The sequence below is a fragment of the Rattus norvegicus genome, chromosome Y (genome assembly GCF_036323735.1).
Source record: "Rattus norvegicus strain BN/NHsdMcwi chromosome Y, GRCr8, whole genome shotgun sequence".
Lineage (NCBI taxonomy): Eukaryota > Metazoa > Chordata > Mammalia > Rodentia > Muridae > Rattus > Rattus norvegicus.
Window position 1 is genome coordinate 33779201 of NC_086040.1, and position 12308 is coordinate 33791508.

Here is a 12308-nt window from a genome sequence, read left to right on the forward strand (position 1 = left end):
TTACCCCTGAAAGGGTGACTGAACACAGGCTTTGGGGCCGAGATACTCTACAAGCTGTGAGACTGTGGAGTCAAACTGCTGCCGGGTGGTCAGCTTCCCAGCTTCTGTCACATACAGCTCTTCAGCTTGACATCACAAACTGGAGGGGAAGAGAGTTGAGAGCTCATTACCATGGGTGTCTTGGAAAGTTTGGGGGCGAGTTCTGCATTAATTAAGCCTCATGTAAATAATGAGCAAATGTTATTTATTTTCTTGGAGAGCTGCTCTGAAGGAAGCAGAGAGGCTTCTCCTACAGGAAGCCTGGGGGTCCGTGCGCCCACCGACCATCCCTTGGGGGAGGGAGGGGGAGGCAAGGGTGCTATTTTAAACTCTCTTATTGAAGGAAAAACCAATGACTGGAACATTGTGGGGCAGTTTGTCAGCTGTTTCTGTGAGGAAAGGCTGGGGTCAAGCAACGTCTTCTCCAGTCCTTTCAATGCTGCTCTCTGTCGTGCATAGGATATGGTCTAAAATATGCCCATCACATCTCCCCAAATCATGTGTTCTTCTTCATCTGTTTTGGGGCTGAACAGAATGGTGGTGAACTTGGGAACATGTAGCCACCTTAGTGGTCATGAAGGGGACTCCACAGGAAGAGAGGTGTTCTCACACCAAACTCCCAGATCTGCCTGATTTTGCACTGGGTGCCTAAAATTACGGGCATGTCTGCACCAAAAAGCAATGGTTCCTCTGTACATATGGATATTTAAATATGTGTCAGGGCTAATGGTCTAGTCTAGGTAAAACAAGCATCCTATGTGCATTTTCTCTGTGATTTTTTTTTCAATTGGATGTGCAGAGTGACTTCCTCTCTCATGTGGTACAGGAAGAAACGAGCCAGATTCCTTCATCTCTGTAATTAAATCACATACCTTCATACCTTTGGCTGCTCCCAGCAATCTTCCTTCCCGGAACTACTTGCCCATCAGTCTAGGCCAGAGTTCAGAGCCATAAACAAAAGTACAGAAGGCTCATGCCTGATTCTGTTGAGTGTGTGGCTCAAGAATTCACACATGCCGGCACTTACGAGGCTACACACTGGAGCATCACACACTTAACAATATGATATTGCAGAGGATGGGAGGGGCTCTGCACACATGCCAATTTCATACTTCAGGGTGATAAAAGACTTCAGGTTCTTTGGGTTTTAGAGCCACCAAGTCCCAACGAATGTTCTTCACGCAAACATCATGAGTCTTTAAGCAAGACTTTAAAACAAGGGTGCAATTATCATATACGTGAAGAGACTCTGGTGGTTTGAATGTGCACTGCCCAGAAAATGGCACTATTAGAAGGTTGGCCTTCTTGGAGGAGGGGTCTCCCTGTGGGGGTGAGTTCTTGAAAGCCTTTTCCCAGCCATGAGGAGACAGCCTGTCCTGGCTTCTTTTAGATGAAGATGTTGAACTCTCAACTCCTTCTCCAGCACCATGTCTATCTGCACACTGCCATGCCCTCTGCCTTGATGATAATGGACTGACCCTCTAAACCTGTAAGCCAGCCCCAATTACATTTTGTCCTTGGTCATGGTGTCTCTTCTCAACAGTGGAAACCTAACTAAGATACCAGACTGGATAGTTCATGGGATTGCTCAAATGTCCTTGGCCCCATCACTCTTTTATCTTCTGCAATGGCACAACTCAATGTCTCTCCAGTCCAGGGTGCTCCTCCAGTCTTGGTTCTCACAGGACTCCCCTATACAAGGCACTTTCCCTAAAATCTCCTAGGGTCTACAATACCACCAGCCATGGCATCCTCTTCATTGATAGGGTGGAGTCTATTCTCTAGGAAGGTCACCAAGTCTCCCATGTGGTTTTGTAGAGTAGCAAAGCATCTCCGGGGACAGGGCACAGATTTTGGGGGTTAGACAGTCAGCTCAGCCACGAAGAACACTTGTTATTCTTGCAGAGGACCCAGGTTCTATTCGTAGCATTCATATGATGGCTCACAGTTGAACTTTTAGAAAGTTTCAGAAGATCTAATGCCCTCTCTTGGCCTCTTCAGACATCAGGAAGGCACGTGGTGCACAGAGTTCCATGTAGCCAGAACATTCACACATTTGATTATATAAACACATCTGATTTTTAAAAGGTCTGAGCTTTGATGTATGGGCATGGGTGATGCTGAGCGTGGATTCCCTACAGCTATCTTTTAAGGGGAGGAAGGACAGAAAAAGTTTGAAACCCGGTGGCTGTAAGTGAGGGAGCACCGTATGGTCATGTCAGTATAATGCCTCCTAGTTTGGAAGTGCTAATTTCACAGCTCTGATGGTGCCCATGAGGCAGAGTTCTCATCACTGACCTGGGGAACTGTCAGCACTGGGGGAAGGCGTCACGTGAGTGACTATGTCTTTCCTCAAATACAATGAAAGAGGTTCTTTTCCCCTTGTTTTCTGTCATCATAGAGTTCTAAAAACCCCTTTGGTCCAGATGAACTTAATTTGAAAGTCATTACAATGGAGATGGGGGGGCTGTAAGCTGACAGTTCATTAAGGAAATACTTGATGAGCCAAGAAAAAAGTGCCAGAGTTAATATTATAAACAGGATTAATGAGCAGGGTGGCTCCAAAAATTCATAAAAGAAAATAACAACAAAACCTGCAGGCCGTCCTCTCTGTTGGCCTTACAGGCTTCTGACAGTGTGTCCTGATTTGGTTGTGTTAAATGGTTGAGGCTCTAGGCTTGCCCACATGGCTGATGTTGTCTCTCATCTGAACTTGCAGGATAACTTTATGTTTTTGAGTAAACACATTCGTAATGCCTTAATCGCTTTAGCTGATGTGGGCTCGGGTGTTTGCCAGCCAGATAGGAATGAAGAGGCTTAATGTGTTTCTTCTTTAAAAACAACAAAAACAACAACAACAACAACAAAAAAACTCTAAAACAAACAAACAAAAAAAACAAGTTTGTATTTTTTTTTTAAACCAAACAGCTTCATATTCACCAGAAAAGTAAACTGGAATTTATGTTGTCTGGTGGGTACTTGTTCATCTCTCTAGAGCACTATTGTATTAGGGTTTCCAGAGAAACAGAAATGGCAGAATGAATACACATTGTCTTAGTTAGATTTCCATAGCTGTGAACAGAAACCATAGGCAAGGTAACTCTTTTTTATTTCAAGGCTTGTTTTATTTTAATGACTGATCATGTGAGGCCACAGTGAGGTCACTATGCACAGACATGAAGGAATATTTATTTCTTGGTCTCTTCCTCCTTGGACAGAGTCTTGATGATCTCCTCCTTCTTGGCCTGGAGGTGCTCCTCCCAGGCATTTTTGTGCGTCCCTGGTCTTAGACCTGCGAGCCTCAACCTGGTCAGCCTGTAGCTTCTTGAGGGCCTCGTCTGCCTTTGGTTTGAGGATCTGCTCCATAACAATCCATTGGTTTCTGAATAAATTCCTTTTAAGCTTCAGGTACAGGTTGTGATGCATATGGCGGTCAATCTTCTTAGATTCCCAGTATCTCCTGAGAAGCCTGTGCAGGATCCTCATCCTTCTCATCCAGGTCACCCTCTCAGGCACCCAAGTGTTGGCAGTACCCTTTTTCTTCCCTATGACCATATGCCTGCCCTTCAAGGTGTGTTTCTCTCAGTGAGTCTGAGAATGGACAGTTACATGCATCCAGATGATCAGGACATCTTCAATCAGCTCCGTGATCAGCTGATGGGAGTAGGCATTGGCAAGTTTATAGGTCTCTTTGGGGTCCAACTGGACCTTCTTTTTACCACAGTGGAGGACACTAGAGGCAAGGCTTTTCTGTAGCCTGAGCATGCTCATGGCTGCAGACGCAGCAGCCAAGGTAATTCTTATAAAGGACAAAATTCCACTGCAGCTGGCTTACAGGTTCAGAGGTTCAGTCCATTATCATCATGGCAGTAATCATGGGAGCATCCAGCCAGATTTGGTGCTGGAGGAGCCCAAAGTTCTTGATGCACAGGCAGCAGAAAGGGATTATCTGTACCACTGAGCATAGTTTGAGTATATACAAATCTCAATGCAAAGCCACCACAGTGGCACACTTCCTCCAACAAAGTCACACCTACTCCAACAAGGCCACACCCACTCCAACAATGCCACACCTACTCCAACAGGGCCACACTTCTTTCAACAAGGTCACACCTACTCCAACAAGGCCACACCTCCTAATCGTATCACTCCTCATGGGTCAAGCATTGAAACACATGAGTCTATGGTGGCCCACTCCTATTCAAACCACCAAACACATCAAAAGTTAATTTGGCTTACAGGACACTGGATGATCTAACAATGGCTGTCCCATACAAGGGTATTGAGAACCCCATTGGCTGCTCAGACTATGATGATTAATGCCTCAGCCATCTTAATCTTGTGCTGTGAGTTTTCTCGAGTCGTTGGTCTTCAGTCTACAATGAGATATCAGAGAAGGTGGTTAGAATATTAGCAAAGGAATGCAGCAGCCACAGGAGAGATGAACATGCCAGTGAGAATGAAAGCAGGCAGACAATAATCAAAGCCTCCTTCTTTCATATTCTTAAATCTGGGTTTCCCCCAGAAGCTCCCACCTACACTTAGGGCAAATATTCATGATTCAAATAACCTGATCAAGAAAATCCCTCAGAAGAGTGCCCAGATGCAAGCATTTTAATTGAATTCAGAGCCACTCCAGTCAGCAACCAAGATTAGCGATCATGTCTGCCAACTCTCTCATACAATTTATTTTTCTTGTTTGCTTTATATTTTGGGCCTGAGATTAACCAAGTCATGCCTCTCATATTGCTTAGCCTTGAAGCATTCATCTGCATTCTGTTCTCACTAGAAATCAAGAAGCACATTTTATGTTCACCCCTCTCCTGGTTGATCCCTGCCAAACCCAGGCACCAGCCAGCTTGCTGTCATTCCAGTCTCAGGGACTGGATGGCTGATAAAGAGGCTTCAATTCCAAGATAACAGCCCTGGCAAATTTTCTGAAGCCTGATACCTGGCTTGTAGTTGGTGCATTCTGCCTATATTTTCCTGGGCTGAGAAGGTCCAGCAAGCTCTCTGGGGGTACTTTTTAAACACAGGGGCACCAATAACACAGAGGGGAGTCCATCTTTATGACTGAAGTCACACCCTCCAAAGTGCTGCTTCCCAATGATGTCATCTTTGGTGACATCTTCCTAGGGGTGGGGTAGGGGAGACATTTAGATCACAGCAACCTCTACCAATGGAGACGGCTCTCCTCTAGCTTGCACCAGTATCATCAGGCTTCTGTGTGGAGGCAGCACAGGCAAAGTAAGTCCCAAGCATGTCCCTGTTATGTCCCCTGTATCATGACCCTCACCCTGTAACAGCTGCCCTTGTGTGCACCAGAGCTCAGCTTCCGTGATGTCAGGCTTCTGGGATGTGCCTCTATCTCCTTTTAAACCCATTGTTAGCTAAAGGATATGGGTCAGTAGGCAAACTGCTTGCTGCACATACATGGAGACCTGAGCTTGTATCTGCAGAGCCAACTAACAAGTCTAAAGTGGTAGCATGCACTCTGACCCCAGAACCAAGGATACAGAAACATGGGGACCTCTGAAGTTCACTTGCCACCCCATAGTCAATGTTTTACTTAGGGTTATACCGCTATGAATGAATACCATAACCAAGGTAACTCTTATAAGGACAACATTTAATTGGGGTTAGCATACAGGTTCAGAGGTTCAGTCCATTGCCATCAAGGTGGGAACATGGCAGCATCTAGGCAGGCATAGTGCAGGAGGAGCTGAGAGTTCTACATATTCATCTGAAGGCAGCTAGGAAAATATTGGCTTTCAGGTAGCTAGGATGAGGGTCTTCAAGCCCACACCCACAGTAACACACTCACTCCAACAAGGACACATACACTCCAACAGGGCCATACCTCTAACGCTGCCTCTCCCTAGGCTGAACATACACACACACATACACACACACACAGACACACACACACACACACACACACACAGGCACACAGGCACACAGGCACACAGACACCCAAACCATCACAGGCATCAGTTCCAAGATCCCATTGAGAAAATCCTACCTCAAAAACAAAGACAGGCTCAGGGAAGATAGCTCAGCATGCAAGGGCACTTGCCACCAAGCCTGAGGATCTGAGTTCAATCCCCAAGACTCACCATGTGGAATATAGGACTGAATCCTACTACATGTCCCTTGGTCTCTACATATGTGTTGTAGCATGTATGTGTCAACCCCGACTAAGTAAAACTATTACAAAGAGGAATGACACACAATATTGTCCTCTGACCTCAATATGCATGCACATACACAAGTCACGAGTGTACACACCCACACACACACACACACACACACACCACTTGTCTTGGAGAACAGCCTCATGTAGATGTTTTTCAAGATAATACAGGTCTTAGTGCAATTCTTGTTCTATTGTCCATAGAGAGGCACATCTCTAATAGGGCCGGATATGCACAATGCTTTCCCATCTAACGAAACAGGAAATGGGAACGTTATGTTTCCCAATTTCAGGATGAAAATCAATGCATTCTGCTCTGTGACCTTGCACACTCCTGCTTATCTTCAGAAGTAATAACCAGCCATTGTTGTCACTTGGTTAATTGGAAGTGCCAATATGACATTGGGGTGGGACAGGGATGAGAGACAATATGGTACTGGTCTACAGAAAAACCCACGGCTGTAGGGAGCCGTTCCCCACTTCATTTGGCATAGTAGTGACAGCATCAGAGGGAAAATGGCTTATGCTTCTTAAATAAGAAACTAGCTTTTACTGTTTCATAGGATATAAGCTGTCACAAGCTTGGGTTTCTGTTGATTCTTGTCTTGAGTGAGTAAAGCACAGTTTTCACCTTTTCCTAATAGGCTCTGGGTTTCCTTTTAACATTCTCATCTCAATGCTCAGAATTCCCACTCTTTGTGTGTAATGCCTTTATGGTGCTTGAATCACTCTGGTCAGGCCATTAGTCGTAATAGTTACTTAATGTTTTATTTTCAAACACATTGCTTGGAATGAGGGATACAGCTTGGAGTTGAGCCTGAGGAACTGGACACAAGGTAAAAAACTAAGCGTGGGTATAAGTTCTTGTACCAAAACTTGGAGAATTCCTGGGATTTATTGCAAGCCCTTCTGGGCTATACTGGTGAGATTCAGGCCACAGAGAGTCTCTGGGTCAAAAACAAGGTAAATTGGTCCTCTGGCCTGCATGTCACACACATGAAGACATACATGCATAGAACATATGCATATATGCATACACACAAATGGGAAAACATGTTATTAAACATCCATGCATGTAACGATTTTTCCTCAGAAAACCTCCAGAGCATTTTCTTTAAAGAGGAGATAACTGCAAAAACAGATGCAAGGGAAAAAATTTGTAATGGAAATGAGTCTGACACCCCTTCATTATATGGGGATTCATGTAAACTTAGATTTTTTTTAAATCCTACTTTAATAAGTGTTCTCAAATGCTTAGAGCCCCCTTCTGGCCCACTGTCCAAAGGTAGGGGAGAAAAGATGATAAATAGTGCAAGAGGATGTGGACTTGTTTAGACGTAGTTCTTTGGGGCAAATCCAATCTGAGCTGTCAAGACACCGGCAGTCCAGTCCGGTAGTGTCAGGATACCAATAGTCCAGTTTAAAAAATTGTGTCACCAAGCACAAATCAGCACTGGTAGCACAATCTAGCAGAAACAGTCGGGCCTCCACCAAACTGGCACTAGTCAGCAGGAGTGACCAGAACCAGCTTGAATACCAGGAACTCTTTGCCACACCTCAATAAAATGAAGGTCAATGAGAATCAAGACCAAGGAGGGATTCCAGGGAAAACAATGCAAGCACCCCATCAGTGTCTACTGAGTCATATTCGTAATCTCTCCAAATATCACGTGACTCGCCTTAACGAAATTGCACATGACTCTGCATCACAGGACAACCAGAAATTTCCACTTCAGACACCAGAGTGTGAGGAAGGAGAGAGAGAGACTGAGACATATGGAACAAACAAGGATATACCCTTGAATTGTATATGTCCCCAAATGATAGGGAAGGGAAGATACCTGTTTGCCGAGCTGCTAAATTCCATTTAAATCACAGTGGCATCCAACTGGCCTGTTTCCTAAAATTGTCTCTCTTGTTACCTGATACACACGCCTTATACTTTGGGGCTGATGATGGACCTTCATTCAATAGCTCTAGCCGTCATTTTGCTACTTTGGAGGATCTCCTTTCTTTCACATTCAACCCCATAACACTAGATAGGAGAGAAAAGAGGAGAGAGGGAAATGGGTTCTATCACCGTTTGACGACCTCTTGTTGGTTAGGGGAATCGAGTTCCTTGGGGGGCAAGTTTGATCTTCATTGACAGGATCTTTAATTTCTACTTTGGGCGTTAACAAACTGCAACCAACAGCAGCCCACCTATGGGGCTCTAGAATTTATATGTTCTCTGAAAAGTCTCCAGCATTCCAAATCTTACACACATGCAAAATCTATATGCTGCTCACAAAATCACGCCCCTGCTAGAGCACGAGACAAATCATAGTCAGCCACTGTTGACAATTGGAAGCAACCCCATACCCCACAGCCTAGATTAAAACAAAAACATACTTTTATAATATTTCTATGTTTTTAAATACACCAAAATTCTCACTGCAAATAGCCACTTTCATTTGGATATTAGTATAACTGACATTCTATCCTTTAATCATGGAGGGCATCCTGATTAGTTTGAATCAGTCATGCTAGCTTTGTTCTGTGCATGTCACTGGTGTTGAGGTACATCAGAAGACTCACTGAGGCACACCAAAAATCTTCTGAGGAAAGATATTTTTCTGTCTGTCAAAAATAGGGAGCTCTCCTAGACAGTTTCATCTCTTTTCCTATTCCTCCCATGCAGTGTTGGAGTTCTGCTGTGGAGGAGTGTCATGTGTTCTCTGGGGATGCAGCAGCCATCTTGTGACTACATTATAGCCAAACCGCTGAGGGAAGTAAGATAAGAAAGATGGATGATCCAAGAGTCCTGAGGGATGGCTGGGCTGTTGACCTGGCTGTGTGTGCTTTGGTGTTTCTTCCCAAGTAAATCACACCCTTGGGATTAAGGGATAATGATTGGTTTTATATTTCTGTGATCAGACACATTCCCAGCAGATATATTTATTGTATTTGGCCTTCTAAGGTCATAATTATTGCCAGCCACATTTGAACTCATCTTCTGTCCTATCAGAACCCTACATTGCCAGCCTGTCCCCCGGCCCTCCTTAGCAATTAGCAAACACACACTCAAATAAGGTCCAATGTTCCAGGAGATAGATGTGATACAACAATTAAAACACACGCACTAGGAAGTACAATGGAATATTATTTAAAATGCTTCTGCCCAAAGAATAGTGAAGTCAATATAATTTTAAAGTTACATTTTTTATCACCCCTCTTCCCGTTAAATGTTTGATAACTCTCTGCTAAATACCTGATCTTTCTCAGGACCAAACAACCTAGATGATATCCACCCCTGCCTTCTTCATGATTACTGTGGGTGTTATGTTATATTTTATGTACAAAAGGTATTTCCTTTTTTTGTGCAGCATAAGGCAGATAAGGTTTCTTCCAGAAACTTCACATTTTACAAAAGCAAAATGACGCCCTATTGAGAAACAATGCAAAATCCTTCATAGCTCAACCTGGCTTCCTGTCTTCTGATTAGAAATTTAACCCACATGGCATTGTCGTGGAAGGAAAGTGTGCCTTAATGAGAGACTGTGGTCTGACAGAGGAATGTCTTTCAAAGGTTCTGAGGTGGGCTTCTTGCGCTAAGGATCTGGCTTAGCCAGTAAAGTGTTTGCCGTGAAAGTATGAGGGTCTGAGTTCGGTCCCTAGAACCCACGTTAAAAACTAAAAGTCAGACATGGTGGCCTGGAATCCTGGTACCAGAGAGGTGGACAGATGCATCTCCTATGTTCTCTGGTCCACCAGCTCGACTGGTATGTTAGGTGTGTAAGTGTGAGACTTTGTTGCAAGAAAACAAAGCAAGGAAGGGTGGAACTGTCTCAGTTACTTCTCCTTGCTCAGATGAAATACTGTGTGAACTATTTCACTGAGGAAAGGGTTGACTTCCGCTTGATCAGTACCCATCAGGAAGAAAGTCAAGGCAGTAACTCAAGGCATAGACTTGAAGGAAGCAACTGAAGCAGAGGCCATGGAGGAACAACTACTTACTGGCTCTTTGCTCATTGCTTGGTCAAGGTGCTTTCTTCTGTTTCCAGGACCGCCCAGCCAGAGGTGGCGTCATCCACAGTGGACCTCCACACACCAATCATTATTCCAAAAGGTGCCTCACAGATCTGTCCACAGGCAAATCCAATGGCGGTAAATCATCAGCTGAGGTCCCCTGAGGAAAAAAAAATTAATAATCCCGACGCGGGGTTACTCACCTCAATGGTTTCTGTTCCCGAATGAAAGAAACACACCCAGCATCTATATCTAAAGCTGCCCATATCTGGGCAGCTGCCTACCCTCCATCCTGTTAGATTCCACCTCCCAGCAATAAATCCAAGTTACTATTTACTAATTTCTATGCTTCATCTTGGTTCTTCTTGAATCCAAGGTGCAGCCCTCTGGCCCGTCATCTATTACCCCTTTTATACGGCAGCTCTGCCCTTCTGCATGTTATTTCCCTTCCATGACAACCTCTGTCTTACCTCCTCCACACTCCCCTAAGGCATGGGGACATCTCTGTCCTGCTTGCTCCAGAACCCAAGCCCGGGAACCCTAAATCCCATCTCTCTCTCCCTCCCTCCCTCCCTCCCTCCCTCCCTCCCTCCCTCTCTCTCTCTCTCTCTCTCTCTCTCTCTCTCTCTCTCTCTCTCTCTCTCTCCTTCCCAGCTATTGGCGGCTAGCATCTTTATTCACCAATGAGAATTAACTGCGGGCAGGTTCCCAGAAGCTAGGTGCAGACTTTCTCCTGCAAACTAATTTGGGGAACCCAATTAGTATTGTAGAACAAGGAGCTATGATCTCCTCTTCCCAGGTGTGTCAACATGACCACTGAAGGGAGTTGAGCCAGAGACTGAGGAAGACAGCTAAGGTTTACATCTGACCTCCCATACTTATGCTTATGCAACCACACACATATGTATGTATTCATTTATTTAATTCCATAGCAGGATATTGGCAGGGAAGGCAGCGAGAGTGGATCTGGGGACAAGTAGATAAAAGAGAAACAGGTATTTGTAATCACCACAGAGAGCTCCCTTCTTTCCTCTCAGAACAAAGGAGACTACAGCCAGAGTGTCCTCTGCCTAACAATGTAGGGGCTTCTCAAGGGCAAACTCTAAATCGGCAGCATTTCCCCCCAAGTCTTTGTTCCATGATGTGGCAGTGTGCATTAAGTTGAAAACAAAAACAAAAACAAAACAACAAAACTCCCCCAAATAGGTCTAAAAGTACCAAGAAAGATTAAAATCTTGTTTAACAAGAGACACCTGTTTATTCCTGTTTGATAAATGGTGTTTCACCAATAGTTAGGATTTTTTAAAATTATTATTAAACAAAATATAAATAGAGTAGAAAGGATGAGAACAAGACAAGAAGTGGTTGCTGGTCCTCAGGGGATATCCTAGGTAGAATTAGGCAAATTTTAATTCTGAGAAAGCTCAGGTTTGACAATGCGGGCTGTATGTTATTTCATGGTTTCTCATGAACTCATTTGAACTTTGGTTTTGCATACGTGTACTGAGGCACCCTTCTATCTTTGACCTGTGTGATGTTTTGCATGCCCAGGGTGCCCTTTATTCAATAGACAGATACACTCAGGATTCTGTCAGGTGCTAAGCACAGGTTGGTGATAGTCCCTCATGGTCCTCTCTTTGGTGAGCCTGAGAGAGAATGGGTCAGGGGTAAGCTGACAATGCAGAACCTTTCATTTAAGCGACAGCTTTATATTGTTTTATTGATTAAGAAATGGTAATTTACTTTAATTAATTAGTTAATTAATTAGTTAATTAATTAATTAGCGTGTGTCCGTGAGCTTGCCACTGCACGTATGTGGACCTCAGGTCCTCAGACCTGGCAGCAAGGGCCTTGACCTGCTGAGCATATCATCAGCCTGGAGCAAAATGCTGACCAAAGGAGGCACTGGGACTTGAATGAAGTGGTTTTTTTTATTTTCTTTTTTTCTTTTCAGAGCTGGGGATCGAACCCAGGACCTAACACTTGCTAGGCAAGCACGCTAAAACTGAGCCAAATCTCCAACCCCAGGTGTTTTCTTTTTAATCTCTTTTATTATTGTTTGAGAATT